The sequence below is a fragment of the Petaurus breviceps genome, unplaced genomic scaffold (assembly GCF_028583685.1).
Source record: "Petaurus breviceps papuanus isolate PSGF00001 unplaced genomic scaffold, PetGlider_PUasm1.0 356, whole genome shotgun sequence".
NCBI classification, from domain to species: domain Eukaryota; kingdom Metazoa; phylum Chordata; class Mammalia; order Diprotodontia; family Petauridae; genus Petaurus; species Petaurus breviceps.
In genome coordinates, this window is record NW_027186290.1 from 1,217,228 (window position 1) to 1,236,932 (window position 19,705).

Sequence of the window (19,705 nt, forward strand, 5' to 3'; positions counted from 1 at the left end):
GGCAAGGGTGGGAAGCCCAGGATCTTCTTTTAAACAGCAGGGAAGCCGTCTGTCATTCAGTCCCTGTGCCAGGGCAGGTCTTAGACACCCAGCGACAGCAGGATGGCCCACAGCAGTGTGTCCAGAAATCTGGGCTTGAGTGTCCAGGGCCTTTCTAAATGCTCATTGACTTGACCTAAGAACTGGTAAAGGGGGGCTCCAAGGGACCTGGGGAGGCTTGTGTGAGCTGAGGCAGGAGGACATTAGCACCCCCAGGAGCACAATTTCAGCTCCCATGACCACACAGCCGAGGACAGGAGCTGGGGGAGCCTTCAGGGCTCTGTGCAGGCCTGCCCAGACAAGACTCAGGGGCAAGGGTTTCCTGGACCTTCAGTCACTACAAGGGAGAGCTTGGCCTCAGGAAGAAAGAGGAGGGGGAGGAGATGTGAGTAAGAGGAGGGGCTGCTGGCAGGTCCCTGTGTGAAAGAGAAGAAGGAGTGAATAGGTCACCCCTGTCAGGCAGCAGCAATGAAGGGGAAGTTAAAAACAAAAGGCAAGTGGTAGGTGCAACAGTAGAGAACCAGCCATGGAGTGAGCAGGACCTGAGGTCAAATTCAATCTCAGGCACTGGAGACTTTACTACTGGCATGACCCTGCGTAAGTCACTTAACCCAAATTTCCTCACAAAAAGAGCTGAGGAGGGTGGCACAGGGAGGGGACAGTACTCAAGTCACCAGGGTGCCAGGGAATAACTTTAACACCAGAAGATGGGAGCAGGGAAGGGTTGTTACTACTGGAATCATTTTCACACCTATTTTTGTGAAGAAACCATCCCTTAGGCAGGTATCACCAGCCTCACAGACCCTCCTCTATGCCCATGGAAATGGCTGGGTTGCTGGTGTTGGTCAAGCCTGAGCAGGGGCTGCACTCACCTGGGCTGGGGCTGGGCTGCTCCCAGGGGCCATTCCTGCAGGATCCAGGCTCCCTGTGGAGGTGCAAAGGAACCAAAGTGACTCCCTTTGGGAAAGCTCCTCCACCTTATACCTGGACCTTTTCTGCCCCAGGGACCTGCTCCCCCACCCTCCATGGCCCCACAGGGGCAGCAGCAGCCAAAACTCTTCCTCACACACGTCCCAACTGGTCATGGAATGTCCCAGTTCTAGGCCTTTCTGACACCCAGGAGACAGCCTGGAGACACCTGGAAAGTCCTTCCCTCCTCCACCTCTGCCTCCCCCACCTGGAACCTGAATCCCAGGCTCACTGCCTTGGGCCTCACACTCTGGGCCACTGCTATTGGCTGTACCTTATAATAAACCTCCTAATTTCCCTCCACCTTTGGTGTCTGGATTGGCCCCAGTAGCTGCTGGGGCCAGGCCTTGGTCCTCTGCAGACTGAGCTGGGAGGGAGAAGGATCCCAGAGGGGAGAGCTCTTGCCCCTCTCCTAGGCTGCAGGCTGCCCAGCTGGGGTTTACAGAGGGGAAGGTCCCCTAGGGGTTAGAAAGACCCAGGCCCTGCCCTCAGGGAAAGATTCCAACCTGTAGAGGGAGGGAGGCAGCAGGGAGGGTCAGGCTGCAAATGAGGGGGGTCTGAACAGGGAAGCTCCTTCCCTCCCTCTGTCTCCTGTTCTGGCTCCCTCCCCTCCCATCCTCCTCCAGAGCTCCAAGAGGCAGAGGGGGCTGCCATCCCAGAAGGGGTGGGACCTGTCAGAGCCTCCATGACCCTGTGCCAGAGCTCCATAGGGCCGGCTCTGGGATGGAGCCACCAGGGAATGATGAGGGAAGCCTGAGACTGGGGAGAAATCCCAGTCTGGGATTCAGCAACTTCAGGGGACCTGAGGACTCTGGGAGAAGTGGAGACGGGGTAGGGGTCCTGGGGGAGGGGGCAGGGCTGGCTCTGGGAGCTGTTACATTGTAACTACTCCTGGCAGCCAGGTCAGGGTCCCTTCTAGGGGCAGGGCAGCTCCAGGGGGCAGAGACAGGGGAAGCCAGAGGACTGTGTTCCGAGGTCTAACTGGGAACCAGGGAACCCTACTGAGACTCCTTGGTGAAATTTAGTCTCCGAATCTCTAAAGGGAAGGTGAAGACAGGGAGTCCTGGGCCCGGCGTAGGAGAGGGAAACAGCCCCACAGCTTCGGGTCCAGTGAAGGAGCCAGGAAAGAGCTTTGGTTCCTGCCTCCAAGGTGGGGTCCTCAAGGCAGGCAGAGCTGCTGGAACCCTACAAGGTCCTGGGGCTGGGGGCAGGAAGGCAGAGCCCGTGGTTCGGGACAGGAAGGCTGGAAGCAGCATTTCTGGGTCCTGTGGGCAAAGTCTGGAGGTTGGGAAAGTGTGAACCAGTGAGAAATCTGGGGAGAGGGACCCTGGTCACTGGGGAAGTGATTGGGAGTCTGGAGGAGTTCGGGAGGGCGGTTCCTCCAGTGGCCAGGGCAGGGAGGCACATGTGCTCCTGGCGGCCCTGGAGGACACTCACCTGAGGTCAGAGACGACGAAACCCAGTGGCACCTGCAGCCAGCAGGAGGCAGGACCTGCGGGGGACCCGGGCTCCAACCTACCTGGGACGTGCAGGGTGAGAGATGGCTTCCAGGAGGCAGCTATCTCTCTGGGAGAGGAGGCAGGGATCGCAGGCAGGGCTTTCGGTTCCGGCTTCCTGCTTTCTGCATCCCGCCTGTGCGCTCTGGGAGGGGCCTCCTTCTCCCCAGAGCCCCAACCCTGCCCAGCCCAGGAGGGCCCCTCCTACCCCTTTCAGGAAGTCACCCAGGAGGCCTCCCCAGCCACCCTTCCCCCCGCCCAGCCCCTTTCCCAGGGACGTCCCCGCCCAGACTCCTCCCAGGTACACCCCCGGGCCCCGCCTCCCAAGCTGCTCAGCTGAGAAAGCGCCCCTCCCCCCTCTGCACCTCCCCCACGTCAGGGGCCCTCGGGGAAGCTGGGATCCTCCAGACTGTAAGGGTACCTGGAGAGGGTAAGGGGCCAAGTTTCTCCAGATCTCAGTCAGCCCCGGCTCCTGGAAAGTGTCCCAGCCAGTCTCAGTCACTGGGAGCCACGAAGGTTCGCGTCATCTTTAGTTACCTTAATTCTGTGCTGAATAGACGGCCGCTTCCTTAAAGACCCCAGAGACCCCGACAGAGGCGAGCCCTGGTCTGCGGCTTCCTGCCCATCTCCTGCCTGCTTCCTCCCGCAGACCTGGGACAGCTCCCGGCTCTTGCGGGTGACGCTCTCTCTGACCCCCGTTACACAGGCTAGCTCTGCATGCCCGGTCCTGAGAGGGGGTGGCCGTCCCTGACCCCCAGCCTAGCGCAGGCCCTTCCAGCAGCAAAGTCACAGATTCCTCCCAGCTGTCTGATTGAATGGGAGCTTCCTCCCTTCCTGCCTTTATCCTGATTTATAGCTTCCTGCATACTCTGTGCCACGTCCACTGTTCCTAGAGAACTTCTTCCCAAAGCCAGGTGTGTTCTCCCCCCTGTGTGAGATGAGAGAGCTGGGAGTCTGAGTCTGAGATCAGAGAAGGTCTTTAGTCTTTCTCATGAGAAAGGGCACTGTCCTTGTCGCTCAAAGGGCATCCGCCAGGGAGTGCCAGATGTGGAAGCTGGCAGGCTTCTCTTGCCCTGATCCTACCCCCATCTCTAACACCTGTCCTACCTCTGCACTGGCTGCTGAGGCAAGCTCACCATCTTTTCCTGGTGTTAACGCATAGGCTAAAAGCGATTTCAATCTTTCCTCATGCAATTCCTGTCACCAAATTGGGAAATGCCCAATCAGAAGTGGACTTGTATGATTTTCTTTCCAATTATCTTATTTCGGGAAAATCCACAGTAACTGGGAAGACTGAACTGGCTTACAAAGTATGGAGAAGACATACCGTGTTTCCCCGATAATAAGACCTATCCCGAAAATAAGCCCTCCCCTTACTCTGTAAGATTCCTCTAAAATAAGCCCTCCCCTGAAAATAAGCCCTATTGAGATTGCTACTGTAGTGAAGGTGATCCCCTGCACTACACGCTACATTACAGTACCCTCTGTATGCACGCCCCCCCCACCCCCCGCCAAACGCACGCCGTGCTCCGAGCTGCATCCAATCAGAGCTGCAGCAGTGAGCACGTCATCCTGTTCTTCCCCAGTGATTTGCTTGCTGGCACCATTGAGAGCAGTGCTGTGGAGGAGAGCTGAGGTAGGACAACATAAGCCCTCCCCTGAAAATAAGCCCTCTGGTGTTTTTCTTTAAAAAAAAAAATAATAAGACAGTGTCTTATTATCGGGGAAACAGGGTAGGAATGTAAGAGGGAGCTAAGAAAAATGAGGACCCTTCACTGTGACTCATCTCACACATGGCAATAACTGGGATGTCTGACCCTCTAGGAGGAGGATCAGACCTTAAAGCAAAATGCCTTCAAATTCAGCATTAAGGTTATACCTTTAGGGACTGTAACTATAAGAATTCAGTGTAATTGGAATAGAACTGCTGTCAGTGGACAGATGGATGAAATGAATTTTCCCTGTGAGATAACTCAGAAACACACACAACTGAAGGGATATCATTTGACCTGCAATTTTGTTTCCTGTTCAAAAAGGTAACATTGTTCATGTTATTATTATGCTTCCATTTTTTAATTGGATTTCTTAGGAAACCTGTGTATGAGGACACAGTTCATTGGAACAATTAAAATGTACAAGTGTATACTTAGAAAATAATTCCTGGGGGGACAGAACCAAGATGGCAGAGTAGAAGCACAGACCTGCTTGGGCTCTTTCCACATTCCCTTCAAAAAACCTGTAAAAAAAATGACTCTAAATGAATTCTAGAGCAGCAGAAGTCACAAAATGACAGACTGAAGACAATTTCCAGCCCCAGACAATCTGGAAGGTCGACAGGAAGGGTCTACTGCACTGGCTGGGAGGAGAGCTCAGTCAGTGAGTAGGTAGCTGCAGTGGGCCTTAGGAGACTGAACAGCAGGCACCAGGGCTGTTTCCAGACTTCTCAACCCAGAAAGGCCAAAGACAGTTTCTAAGGTCAATTAGAACACAGCAAATGGAAGCAAATGGCTTTATGAGAAATCAAGACATTACAAAACAGAACCAACAGAATGAGAAGATAGAAGACAAGGTGAAATACCTTTTGTCAGACAGGTGATCTGGAAATTAGATCCAGGAGAAGCAATTTAAGAATTATTGGACTACCTTAAAAGCATGATCCAAAAAGAGCCTGCATGTCATCTTTCAAGAAATTACCAAGGAAACCGGCCAGACAGGATCCACCAATCATCATCTGGAAGAGATCCCAAAATGAAAACTCCCAGGAACATCCTAGCCCAATTCCAGAGCTCTAAGGTCAAGGGCAAAATACTGCAAGCAGTCAGAAAAGACCAGAGCTGAATAAAAGATTTGATCTTCAAATACAAGACTCAAGAGAAACATAGAAAGGTGAAAAAGAAACAAGAGAAAGCATAAAAGATTTAATAAAGTTAAACTGTTTGTATTCCTGTACAATACGATGATATTTGTCACTCTTAAGTATTTTATTACTAGAAGGGCAAGAAGAAGGAGAATATACTGTGAGAAATTATTACCTCTCTTGTTTTTAATAACTAATTATTCAATCAGAACCAAGTCCTTTTGCTTCCCAGCCAGCATGGGAAATCGTTTTCAAAGATTTACCCAGGTCAAGATCTAATCAGATAGCAAAAGAAATTCTAAGTTGAGGCTGATGAGTGCATTTCTGCTTGTGTTTGCTTAGGTCTGGGAAAATGTGGATCCTCCCTTTTGTCAGACAGGATATGGAAATTGGAAGTCTCTCTGACCAAGAGTTGGGCGATCCAAGTCATGTACCCCAAGACCCTCTTTGCAATATAACTCACCCTCTCCTGTAATATTCATTTTCTCAAGCTGAATTAATTTCTGCCTGTTGGGAACACTCACTTTTCCAAGGGTATGGAAGCATGAAAAGGCCTGCAGGACAGTTCTTTGGTTTACCAGAAGCAGCTAAATGATGATCCTTTTCTGAATTATTCCCTAGCCATAATTAATAAAATTATTAATTCCCTAGAAACTAAGCCTCTTGAACTTTTCATTCCTCAGTCTGACAATCCACAGAAGGAAACTGAGCCAAGTTTTCAGGGCTGACACAGGCAGAGAATGTGGGAGTGAGAAGATCATTTGGATGATGTCCCAAAAAGCAAAAAAAAAAAAAGGGGGGGGATAAGAAAGAAGAATGCCCTGGGAAAAGAAGAAAGGCAGAGATAGCAATTTGAGGGAAATGATTATTAAATAACCAATTGTTACCATTGGTGAGATCCAGGATTTTGTCCCTTCCTATTTCCTCATTCTCACCCAGATCAAATCAGCCTCTGAGGACTAGGGCTGATGCTGAGATTGGATTGAATATTGTCCTCAATCTTGTTTAGACCTCACCCAACTGGGGAGGCTCATTGTGTTCTACTCATACTTGGGGGTGGTGGGGTGGGGAGACCCCACCTTGGATTGCCCAATGCTGGGGGTGGTCTGGGAGCAAGAATGACCCAATCAAAGTCATTTTCCCCCAGCAACCTGGAGTAGGTTTCAGGAGACAGTATATGTGTAAGGTGAGAATCCTACTCATTTTTACACCAGGCTAGGCAAGTTATATTCTGTGGGAGACTAGACCCCTCTATTCCAAGAGATGCTTGGGTCATTTACATCCATTTAGATAATGAATCCCTGCCTGAGATATGTATCACCAATCATGGTAGCACACCTGAGGACTGCTGCTGTGAATAATTTTCAGGATCCGATAGCACAGTATCATGAGTTCTCTATTCAGCAAAACACTCAATGTTGTTCAATAAAGCATAAGATTCATAGCAACATCCTTAAGCAAAACATACATCTAATATATATATATATATATGTCTCATAATACTCAGTATGTCATGTGGCTCATAGCATATATTGTTGTGCAGAGAATAAGAGTGAGAGAAGACCAGGGTGAAAGGTAAATTTAGGTGTGCATTTATTGATCAATGGAGAGACTGCCTGGAGTATACACTCAAATCAGGCAGCCCCGAATTGGGGTACAGGCAATGCTTATGAAGGCAAAAACCACATTTGGGGAGGGGAGCTAGTGTACGCAGTGACATACAGAAGCCAAGAACAGCCATTGGTTGGATCTATAGCTCAGGGCTAATTTGGGAATCATGGCACTAGGGTACAAGGGATCAACCTCCCATGTGATAGGGGTCCCTCCTAGAACAGGGTGGAGGGTACAGGGTGGGGGATCACAGGGGGAGTGGAATTCCCAGAACAGGCTGGGGTCATAGAATATCCAGGGTCATGTTCTTGGTGAAGGGTGTGGGGGACCCTGCTTGGTCAGCATCCCAAAACAGGGATCTCTTGCATGGCATAGACTTGCCCCATGATCTTTATATAGACTTGCACTATAAGCCTTATGCAAAATGCTGCTTCAAGGCTTACTGATTTAGGGAAGTACTAACAGGGAAAGATAAGGGAGCAGGGGACTATGCCTTGGGTGATTTACTTTTATCCAGGACTACACCTTTAAGCTATTACAAGTGGTTATAGGATTTAGGATAGAGACATATAAAGGGGCTTAATGGTGGGCTCCAAATCAGGTGGCATGTGATTTGGGTTAGGTTACAATAGTATCTGTAATGGCAAGCAAAGAAGGACTTAGTGCCTTGTTTCAGCCCAAGTTTCTTTTGAGCCTTACCCACGATTATATCAAGACTTTGTTAAGCATCAGAACCTGTGAATCCCACAGTGGGAGGAACTTGCTGATGCAACAGGTAGGGGAAGAACAGGGATGATCTAATGACCAGAATAAAAAGCTGAACACAAGAGGAGAGAGAGCCAGAACTGAGTAAAACAAAGCTCTAGCAGCTTCCCAGAGGACTACTGCTGTGAACAGCTTCAAGATTCTGATCACATAGTATAGTGAACACTCTATTCAGCAGTAAATTAAAGCAAAACATTCACAGATATCAAAGTATAGCTTTCACCGTGTCACAACTCAACAACTTCACACTAAAATGGCCAATCTTAGGGTGAGGGCTAGAGCACAAGCACCCCATCATTCCCCCCTTGAATAAATGGGGCTCAAAATCTTGGATAAGAGGTGAAGATCTCTTCTTTCAATAGCTACTACTTGCTGAAATTGGACATGGAACTGTCCCTACCACAAGAGGTCCCATTCAAGAAGTCAGCTCTTTTTTTTTTTAATAACAACACAGGTTTAATGTCTTATGCACTTATAGAATTCTAACAGCAAAGGGCTTTGGGTTAGATCTGGACAGTTCATGGAGTGGAATATAATTTGGAAGCATACTTTTACAATGTCTACACACACATACAAGACAAATATTAGCAACACATGCTCCAGCTTCATCCAAAAAGGAAATGGGAAATGAAATTTAAGTTAAAATTCAGTAAAAAGAAAAAAAAAGGTGCCAGACAATATGGAAATGAGACAATAAAAAGCTCTATCAAATTATAAGCTTTAATAAGGCCTGACTTATCAAAGTCAAATTTTTCCCTAGTCCATCAGTGATAAAGGATGAAAAAAGAAGGGGGGAAAAGGAAGTCATGTCTATTCAAAGCAATTTCAGGAACCCCACCTGACACTTGCAGAATCTTAAGACAATGTGAACAAAGTATTGAGAAGGGAAAAGATATCCAATATGGACAAAAGTTATTTCTACATTTTGACCCTAGTCAGGTGAGAATTAAAATATACACATGAAAATCTGGCTGCTCGAGGAATGCCTCCAAATGTGTAAGTTCAACCTGAAATAAGTTATCCACATACACAGAACCAGAGTTCTAGATAATTCATTCTACCAAAATTGCACCAATAGCTCAAGTGTTCTATCCTTTTATCTCAAGAAGAAAAAGCTAGGGGCAGCTAGGTGGCACAGTGAGTAAAGTGCTGGCCCCAGAGTCAGGAGGACCTGAGTTTGAAAAGGGCCTCAGACACTTACACACACACACACACACACACACACACACCTAGCCATGTGACCTTGGGCAAGTTACTTAACCCTAATTGCCCTCCAAAAAGCAAAAAAAATAAAGAAAAAAGAAGAAAAAGCTATTATATCTCAACTCTGGGTGTCATAGAACAAAAGACAAAAGTTTTCACCTAAATGCATTCTTTTTGGTTTTGATAATTATGAAATATGCTTGTAAAATATATTTGGATTTTCAGTTGCTTAAGCACAAAAGTATCAAATATTTTTTTCAGTTAAGTGACTCAGTCATTCAGTATGCAAAAGAGATACTTATCTATATCTATTATAAAGTCATGCTATAATTTGTGCCAACTCTATTATGAAAGTCAAGAAAATATAAAATGTAAAAGGAATATAAAAAAAATTTCAACTCCTTTTGATTGTTCTGATCACCATCATCTGTAGGGTCTCAACTTTCCTTTTGCAATTATCTACAAATAGTCCCTTTGTAGAACAGTCAACATTACAGCATTCTGAGAGGTCAGCTCTTTAGCTGGCATCCAGAGTTCGGTCCATGCTAGATCCAGGGGTTCTATCAGAGTCATGAACAGGAGTATCATCGGGTTTAAGCTGTCAGGCATCTCCAGGTAGAGGGTACTAAGCCTGCAAGAAACAAATTGAGAAAACAAAAAGAAACAAGCAGAGTATAACCAGAAGCAGGGTAGATATATCCCAAAAGGATGTTTAATGGTAAAGAGCTTGAACAGTTTTTTTAGAAATAAAACCGTAACTGAAAAGATTATTTGCTTCTCAAATACCCCAAACAACAGAAATGCAGTAGTAAAGAATAAATGCAGCAGGAAATCAGGAAATGGCAACAGAGAGATAAGAAAAGAGATTTCTTTCTAAAAGTACACAAGTAGTTGTGGTTTGTCTGAAGAGGACCATGACATCCTGGAGATGATGACATGACTTGCAATTGACTTGGATTTGAGTGAGGGAGGGCTGTGCAAGTTCACCAGCCTCACTTTCTCCTCCAGAATCATCTGGGTCCAGTGACCAGATATGGTTCAGGATGGCTGGAGATGGCCCAAGATGCACTGGGAGACCCTGGCCCTTTTAGGCTAAGAGCTTTTCAAGGTCTCACTTTGAGTGAGGCGATGTCCATTCAGTGAATAGGCCTGTTTAAAAAGTGAGTCAAGGGATGGCCCCTTTAAAAAAAAATCAAGCTGGGAGGGGAAGACCCTCAGGGCTGCTGGCCAATGAAGGAACAGTTAATATTTATAGTCACTCTTTGGGTCAGGAAGGCCCAAAACATAGCCATTAAGGGGTACTTGTGCCAGGACCTATTGTTGTGGAATCTACGATCTCCAGAGTGAAAAGGGGTTTAAAGCTTGGTCTTTGAGAAAGAAATCTAGCCAGTGAGCCCCAAGGTAACTAGGTAGCTATCCACAATCAAAATGTATGCTCCTTTGGGCAGAACAGCCTCAGATAAGGGCAGAGGAGAAGAGAGGAGAGAAGGCAGATAGAAGAAGTCTGGTAGAGGTGACATCGAGGTAGCTTCTCATGAATGTTTTGTTTTGTTTTGTTGTGGGGATGGGAGCAGGGGGTAGAAAGAAGGTAGTGGTGCTCCAGAACCAGATGGAGGGCTAGCAAAGAGGGGAAGGTGACCTCTGTGATGTCCAACAGAGAACCGAGAGAGGGGAGTGAGTAGAGAGGAAGGAGGGAGACTAACAAAGGGGCAAAAGAAAGAGGCCTTACTTTGGAGTTGGCACGGACTTCTACTGATGAAAGTCCCTGTGGGTAAAGGGAGATGAGGACCTTAGCCTGGATGACACCAGGGAATCTGATGCTTGAGAAGCCTATTGGTCCTGGGAGGAGGGAGTGGGAAAGAATGGACATGAGATGTCCAGACAAATGTGGGGGACAGGGAAAGTCAAGGACAGAGTATAGATCTGTGGTGGGGGAGGGACTTGTCAGAGGGCAGTGTCTTCTCTGACACTTGTATTAATTGGCATTGTTCTGAGAGTCAGGTGCAACAGTAAAGGGGGATTCCTCCTCAGGGTAGGCCCCTGAGGCTTTGGCCCCTGTGCCCCAACTTCCCTTTAAGATAAAAAAGGGAGAGGGGCAGCCAGGTAGCACAGTGAGTAAGAGCACTGGCTCCAGTGTTAGAATGACCTGGGGATCGAATCCTGGGCTCAGACACTTAGCACCCACCCAGAAACACCTGGCCATGTAACCTTGAGCAAGTTACTTAACCCCAGTTGCTTAGGGGCTGCCAGGTGGTGCAGTGAGTAAGAGCACTGGCTCCAGCGTTGGGATGACCTGGGGATCAAATCTGGGCTCAGATACTTAGCACCACACCCAGAAGTAACTGGCCATGTAACCTTGAGCAAGTTACTTAACCCCAATTGATTAAAAAAAAAAAAGATAAAAAAGGGAGGGTCTGAAGGATAATGACACCAGATTGCTTTTTACTCTTTTACACCCTGGACCAAAGCTGAACTTCTGGCTATAACCAAGGAGTTTCCAGAGGTCCTGGGAGGCCCAAGTGGTCTTGCATAAGAATTTTAATTTGCCTTGTCGGCTTATATGCCCAGTGTCCCCAACATTTACCAACTAATACAGGTTCTGGTGGGTCCCAGGGAGGTAGGACATTGTTGTAGAGTTGCTGATTAGAAACATCCCCTGAAGATATTGATCAGGCCCTGCCTAATAAGGACCACTTTGACAAGGCACAAAAGATTAGTCAAAACCTCATGGAAGCCATTCCTAAAAACTTCTCCAAAACCTTAGACTGGAGTAAGATTAAGGTTTGCCACTGGAACTCTGGCCCGATAGTCTTTGACTTTTATAATCGCTTCCTCTTTGTCTTCAATTCTAGCTCAGGGCTGGATCATAGTAAACCAAGAAACATTTTAACATTTAATTCAGTTTTGGTTGATGGCTTCCCAAAGGACCTAATCAAGAAAAATATGCAGAGAGGATTCTCTCTCTGGAAGATGGTGAAGTAGGTCAGAAAATCCCAAACTCTCCAGATTTTCCCCACAAATGAGATAAAGCAGTACAATGTAGAGAGGAAGAAATGAATATGATTAAAGGCAGAACAGGGGTCCTTCTGGGACAATCAGAGAAGATCTAAAGAAAAATCCCAGGGGTGGCCAGGTAGCACAGCGAGTAAGAGCACCGGCTCCAGTGTTGGGATGACCTGGAGATCAAATCCCAGGCTCAGACACTTATTACCCACCCAGAAACACCTGGCCGTGTAACCTTGAGCAAGTTACTTAACCCCAATTGCTTAGGGGCAGCCAGGTGGCTCAGCGAGTAAGAGCACCGGCTCCAGTGTCGGGATGACCTGGATCAAATCCGGGCTCAGATACTCAGCACCACACCCAGAAATAACTGGCTGTGTAACCTTGAGCAAGTTACTTAACCCCAATTGCTTTAAAAAAAAAAAAAAGAAAAAAAGAAAGAAAAATCCCAGAGGAGTTTTGGTCCCTGTGAAGAGTAAACACCTACAGGCTGTCTCCTTAAACAACAGGCAGCAAACCCTGGGGTTAGCAGGGTTGCAAGGCTGCCCCAGCCCCAGCCACAGGAACTTTTACCCTCAGGATAGTAAGGGAACATGGGCATCTGAGCCAGGGAAGATGGAGGGCACCTCTGCTGACAAGGAAGGCCAGACCCAGTTGTGGTGCTGAGAGTGGTGGGGGCAAGAAGGAGCCAGAACACGGCTGGTGAGGGCAGAAGCCATGGGCTGTGGATGCTTACAGGAGGCTGGAAGTCTTGGTCTGGGTTCCAGGAAAGAGGTGAGAATTGAAGGAGAATCTGAGGCCACAGGCACCATTCCCCATACCCCAGGACTAGAGGTAATTAAAAAAAATTACAAATAAAATTTAAAAAATGAAAAGGCCAAAGAGAAAGAACCAACCATAGAGAATTACCTTGGGAATAGAGAAGACTAGGGTGGGTTCATCTTCAGAGGAGGATGCTGAAACAAAGAAACCCTCTTCTACTCCAGGGAGTTATATCAAATAGTCACCTGCCCAAAAAATAATTCATAAAATAAATTTAAAAGAATTTTAAAATCAAATGATAAAGGTTGAGGAAAAACAAAGAAACAAAAAAGAACAATAAAAAAACCAACCCCAAGATTATGAAAAGAAAGTCAATCAAGTAGAAAAGGAGTTCCAGAATCTTAAGGTGGAAAATGACTCATGGAAAGTCAGAATTAGGCAAGAGGAAGCTAGCAAAGTTATAAAAGATCAAGAAATAATAGAACAAAATATAAAGAATGAAAAAGTAGAAGAGAATGTGACATCTCATAAGGAACACAACTAAATTTGTAGAACCTATATTGGATTGTGTGCTGCCATGGTAGGGCGGAGGTGAGGGAGGGGAAGACGATCTGGAACTCAAGGGATTGTATAACAGAAGGTTACGAACTAAAAATAAAGAAATAAACAAACAGAAACAAATGAATAAATAAATAAGAAAGAAAGGAAAAAGAAAAAGAAAAACAACTGATCTGGAAAATGGATCAAGAAGAGAAACCATAAGAATTATCAGACAACCTGAAAGCTATGACCCAAAAAAGAATCCTGAAAAATAATCCATGATATAGTAAAAGAATACATGGAATAACACATGAAAAGTGTCCTGAAGCTTCAAATCATGAATGGAAAATGGAAATTTAAAAATCCACCAATCACTACCTGAAAGAAATCCTATAAGGAAAACACATAGGAATATCATAGTCAAACTGAGAAAGCCCCAGGTCAAGGATAAAGTACTATGAGCAAGAAGAAAATAAAATACAATTTAAATATGATGATGACACAATTAGAGTCACACAACCTACCAGTGGTGACACTAAAAGACCCCAGGCCTTGGAACACTATATATTGAAGAACAAAAGAGCTGGGCTTCTGGATGAAAATGTCATATCCAGCAAAGGTAAGCATAATGCTGAATGAAAAAAATGGATATTTAATGAATTGTCCGACTTTCAAGAGTTTAAAAAAAAACAACTGAACTTAATGGAAGATTTGACATGAAAGAGCCAAGAGGAGTATAAGTCCACACCAAAGACTAACTACCAGGGACTCAATTATAACAGACTGTTTAACTCTGACCCATGTGAAATGTCAAAACTTTGTCTAAGATTGCTATGTGTAATTGGGTTGTTCAAAAGAAAGATTGGGTAGAAAGAGATTATACAGAGTTGGGAACATACAGCCATGTATGTTCTTTTAAAAGACCAGGAGTATTGGAATTTAAAAAAAAGATAGATATGTAATTAAAATGTTTATATATTGTTACTTGGCAGTATGATTGTAAAGTGTCTAAAACAAGAACTGGCATATGTTAGAGACAATATTCTAATTTAAGGTAATTGTTCCATACCTGATATTTTGAAATAGATTTTAAATGCCAAAAGCAATATCAATAATTTCTGGAAATGCAATTGATTCTGTATTTCCAAATTGTATTGTATTTCTAAAGCTCTCCTAAAGAGAATTTTGTTGTGTATGAATTGGTTTTATTTTTTAAATGTGATAAAAAGGTGATAAATTTTAAAATTTTATATTTGGTTATAAACAAGTAGTAGTAATACTGCTGGTATTTACTATCATAGCAGATAGTCCATTTGAAATCTTGGCTATTATGACAATGTATTGGAGGGGTGGGGGGGAAGCTGGTCAGGCTGTGCAGTGAGTAGAGCTCTGGCCCAGGGGTTAGGAGGACCTGACTTCAGATCCAGCCTCAGACACTTCAACGAAAAAAAATACTAGCCTTGTGACCTTGGGCAAGTTACTTAATCCCTATTGTCCTCCAAAAAAAGCAAAAAAAAAATGTATGCAGAGACTTAAAGTTACATTTTATTTATTGTGCAAGGTGATTTGGAAATATATCCACATAAATAGATAATGGGTTGTTTAAAATACAACTTCTCTTATCTAAATGTTATTAAGGAGCTGTTAAGTAACCTAAAGTTCTGATGAACTTTATACAAAAGTTGCTGTGTTGTAGGATTCCTTTTTCATAGATGAGAATCTTTGGGAATAGAAGAGGTGTGATTTTTCAAGCCTGTTTCATCTAAGGAGATATTTATGTTTGTTAATTAGGAGGTATGTGAAATTCCAGAATGTAATTAATTTCTAGTATATTTAAAGATAAAAGAAAGAAAAAGAAGTAACTTTATCTAAGGATTCTGTAATGACTAGGAATTTAGTTTGTTATAATATTTGGGGAATTTATGTTACTTAAGGACATTTTACACCAAGTTATTTTTAATGAATTCCAATGTTTAAAGGTTTATTTTTGCTTTAAGAAGGAAGTTTCAGGGGCGGCCAGGTAGCACAGCAAGTAAGAGCACCGGCTCCAGTGTTGAGAAGACCTGGAGATCGAATCCCGGGCTCAGACACTTAGCACCCACCCAGAAACACCTGGCCGTGTAACCTTGAGCAAGTTACTTAACCCCAATTGCTTAGGGGCGGCCAGGTGGCTCAGCGAGTAAGAGCACCGGCTCCAGTGTTGGGACGACCTGGAGATCGAATCCCAGGCTCAGACACTCAGCACCACACCCAGAAATAACTGGCCGTGTAACCTTGAGCAAGTTACTTAACCCCGATTGCTTAAAATTAAAAAAAAAGAAAGAAAAAGAAGTAACTTTATCTAAGGATTCTGTAATGACTAGGAATTTAGTTTGTTATAGTATTTTGGGAATTTATGTTACTTAAGGACATTTTACACCAAGTGATTTTTAATGAATTCCAATGTTTAAAGGTTTATTTTTGTTTAAGAAGGAAGTTTCAGTTAAAATAATTTTACTATAAATCGAGCATTTACAAAAGTATGTTTCTGAAAGGAAACTTGGTGATTGTGCAAAAATACTCTCATTGATCAATACAAGGAATTGTATTGTTCATGTATTTTTGTTCTGTAAGGGACATGAAAGATCTTGGGGTAAAATATAATGGGAATAGGAATGTGAAGACCCTTTCTGCTTTGAAAATATACTTTGCCCCCTAATAGGCTGAATGTAATCACATGGAGCCTGTGGTAGGAGGATTTTGCTGAAGGGAAGCAGAGACACAGGAAGCTAGAAGTCAGAGCTAGCTAGACTGGGAGGAGGAGAGGACTGTCCCAAGGAATCAGTGAGACTTCTGAGTAAATACTGGTTTGTGGAAAGGAATAAAAGTTGTTTTTTTGCCACCTGCTGTAACAGCTAGAGTTTGTGGGAAGGCTAAAGGATGGTGTGGCTTTCTGCTACATTGCTGTGCATTAGCTTCTATGTTGCTGTGGTGAATTTGGTTTCTTGGTGTTGGGATCTGATTTTATTTTTTCTTTCAATTAAAAAAATATTTATTTATTTTTAGTTTTCAACATTCATTTCACAAGATTTTGAGTTACAAATTTTCTTCCCATATTTCCCTTACCCCCATCCTAAGATAGAAAGCCTGCTGAATGCCCCTTCCCCCAAACTGTTCTCTTTTATATCTTTCCTCACCCCCCCCCCCCCCCCCCTTTCTGGTAGGGCAAGATGGATTTCTATATCTCAGTGCCCGTATATCTTATTTCCCAGTTGCATGTAAAAAAACCCCATTGTTTAAAAAAAAAACTTGTTTTTAAAACTTTGATTTCCAGATTCTTTCCCTTCTCTCCTCACCCACCCCCACTGGGAGGACATGCAACTCACTATATTTCCCTCTATCCTATCATTCCCTGCACTTATTCTATTTTCTACTTTGACCTGGTTCCGTTTCAAAAGTGTTTGCTTCTAACTACCATCTCCCCGAATATACCCTCTCTTCTATCAACTTCCTCTCATCCCCTTCCCCTCTACTTTCCTGTAGAGTAAGTAATTTCCCAATGGAGTGTGTATGTTATTCCCCCCCTAAAGCAAATTCAATGAGAGTAAGGTTGTCCCATTCTCTTTCACCTTCCTGTTCTTCTCTTCCATTGTAACAGTTTTATCTTGGCTCTTTATTATGACATAATTTACCCTGTTCTGTTCCTCTCTTTCTCCTTCTCCCAATATATTCCTCTCTCACCTCAATTTTATATTTTAGATATCATCCCTTCTTATTCGACTGATCCTGTGCCCTCTGTCTATGTATACATGTACACACATATACACATTCACATATATATTTATACACACACCCTCCTATACATATGTATATACATATATACATGTATATATGTATAAATATTTTTATATGTATATAAACATATATTCCTTTCAACTATCCTAGTACTGAGAAAAGTCTCATGAATTACAATTGTTGTTTTTCCACATAGGAATGTAAATAGTTCAACTTTAAGAAGTTCCTTATGATTTCTTTTTCCTGTTTACCTTCTCATGCTTCTCTTGCTTCTTGTATTTGAAAGTCAAATTTTCTGTTCAGGTCTGGTTTTTTCATCAAGAATGCTTAAAAATCCTCTATCTCATTGAATGACTATATTTTCCCCTGTAGCATTATGCTCACTTTTGCTCAGTATGTGATTCTTGGTTTAAATCTTAGCTCCTTTGACCTCAAGAATATCATATTCCAAGCCCTGAGGTCCCTTAATGTAGAACTGCTAGGTCTTGTGTCAGCAATTTCAAAGACAGATAGGGCTGAATAGTGGAACTGGTCCTGTCTTTCCTATGCTCAGGTATACTGGGCTTCTGTCAGTTGGTCAGAACTTAAATTTTGGCTCCATGAAGCCTGTTTCTTCTAACTTTATGGGAATAAATAATATCAATGTATATTATTTAGCCTGTTTACCTCCTTTAACCAAACTTTCAGTCTGACATTGTGACTATAAGATTAAGCTTTTAGGCTTAAGATTTTAACCTAAACAACAACTAGCTATTTAGCCTTGATATCTGTTACTAGTGTATATACCAGTATAAGTCAGCGTCCTTTAATTCTTTGTAATAGTATGGAGACAATTAGATCAAGGGATTATTAGAATATTATTATGTTACTTAGTTGATATCATTCTTGTATCAGTTTTGTTATACTTAGTCAAAAGAAAAATAGTTTGTGGTCTATTTTGTAAATGCTTCCAACAGAAGTTGGAATTGTTTTATGACTTGATAAGTATTGTGTTAAAATTGATTTTTTATGTAAAATTTTATTTATGCGATGTGTTATATATGTATTTGAGCCTGTTATTAAGTCCTTAGTGAAATATCATCCTCCTAATGGGGGAATGAATTGTGGATTAATGTAAAATAAAAAAAAACTTGGTTCTAATATAAATTTTTTAATATGACAAATGGCCAAGGTTCTAATTTTTGTAAGAATGATAAGGATATGAGGTTTAGCAATGCCAATTTGAAATTGTTCCAGGGTCACTTTTGTAGGAGAGTGGATATAAAGAAAATAGATTTCTACAAGATGCTGGATGACCTGGAATAATAAGGACCAGGGATCGTCCATCAGATGATATCCTTCCCCCCCTTTCCCAACAGCTGTAGGAGAAAGAGACTTCTGAACCTGTAATGGTAATGGGGATTTGAAGATAGATCTTCCCTGCCGCTTGTATTGGCAAGCAAAGAAGTAGTTAACACCTTGTTTCAAGTTGGTGATTGTGTCAAGTATTAAGATCCAGAACTTGTGAATCCCACAGGGGGAGGAAGTTGCTGATATATCAGGAAGGGGTGGACAAGAGGAGCTAATACCATATATAAGGAAAAGCCCAAGCTAGAGAGCCAGAACTGCTGACAACTGGGAACTGCTGGGAGAAGGAACTGCTAAGAGCAAGCAGCATGGAGGACGAGCAGCTACTGTTGGAGAGAGAGAAGAGAACTGAGAACTGAGAAGAGGATTGAGAAGAACTGAGAAATGAGAAGATAACTGGGAGGAAGCATGGCTGTGGTGCTGGTACTTTATCTGTTTTGATGTTACTTTGTCAGATCCGTCTGCCGATAAGAGGACATTGCTGTTGTTACAAAAGCCCTGGGACCTCGCTGCTGGTTCAGAAGCCCTAAAAGAGGATTTTCTTGTTCTGTGTTTACAGAAATCCTGGGGGAGGGTTTTGCTGGTGTTTTCAGAGGTCCTGGGACTATACTGATGATTTCTGTTGATTTCTCAGACCTTGTTGTTGAGTCTATGTTGATTCACAGGCAGATAGTGAATGGATGATGGTGCCAGCAATGTGTATGAATGTAATTGTGGCTTTGTTAAGCTTTGTCTTCCTAGGAACAGAAACTGTGAAGGACTTGAGGCGGACTAGACACTGTGAGTTCAATATGGAACAGAAACTGCACAAGGAGCTGGATGAGGATTTAGGAGCTGTCTGTCTTTAAGCCCAGGTGACAGTTGGATAGATTCAGGGAGGAGCTGGAACCATAGAAGAGGAACCATGGAAGCTGAAAGCCAGCCTCCTGTCACTATGAAAAGACCTCTCAATTGGTATTTAATGCAAACTGAGAAGATCATGATTTACTGTGGCCTAGGGGTGGAGAATTCTGTACTCTGTATCCTGTACCTTCCTAGGATGATTGAATTAATAATGATTGGAAACTAACCTCCATTTAAGAAGAAAGAAGTCTGTTTGATTGAAGAGATTAAGACAACAGGACCTAGGGGTGGAGAACTTTGACCTTTACATTTAGATGATTGATTTAAGGACTTCTCCAATTAAGAAGAAAGAAGAGGGGGCAGCCAGGTAGCACAGCTAGTAAGAGCACTGGCCCCAGTGTTGGGATGACCTGGGGATCTAATCTGGGCTCAGACACTTAGCATCGACCCAGAATCACCTGGCCATGTAACCTTGAGAAAGTTACTTAACCCCTATTGC

At 43.7% G+C, this 19,705-nt stretch overlaps 3 protein-coding genes across 3 annotated transcripts in view; 2 read left to right on the forward strand and 1 right to left on the reverse strand.

Moving 5' to 3' along the window:
* LOC138168295 (zinc finger protein 585A-like) overlaps positions 1 to 2,672 on the reverse strand; it is a 93,274-nt gene extending 90,602 nt beyond the window's left edge. Inside the window, 2 exon segments of the mRNA XM_069097372.1 lie at positions 912 to 964; positions 2,446 to 2,672. The gene's annotated coding sequence lies outside the window, so the exon portion shown is untranslated.
* LOC138168284 (zinc finger protein 420-like) overlaps positions 1 to 19,705 on the forward strand; it is a 771,269-nt gene that overhangs the window by 570,578 nt on the left and 180,986 nt on the right. The window lies entirely within an intron of this gene.
* Positions 1 to 19,705, forward strand: part of LOC138168287 (zinc finger protein ZFP2-like) — a 273,297-nt gene that overhangs the window by 169,661 nt on the left and 83,931 nt on the right. The gene's annotated exons all lie outside the window — the stretch shown is intronic.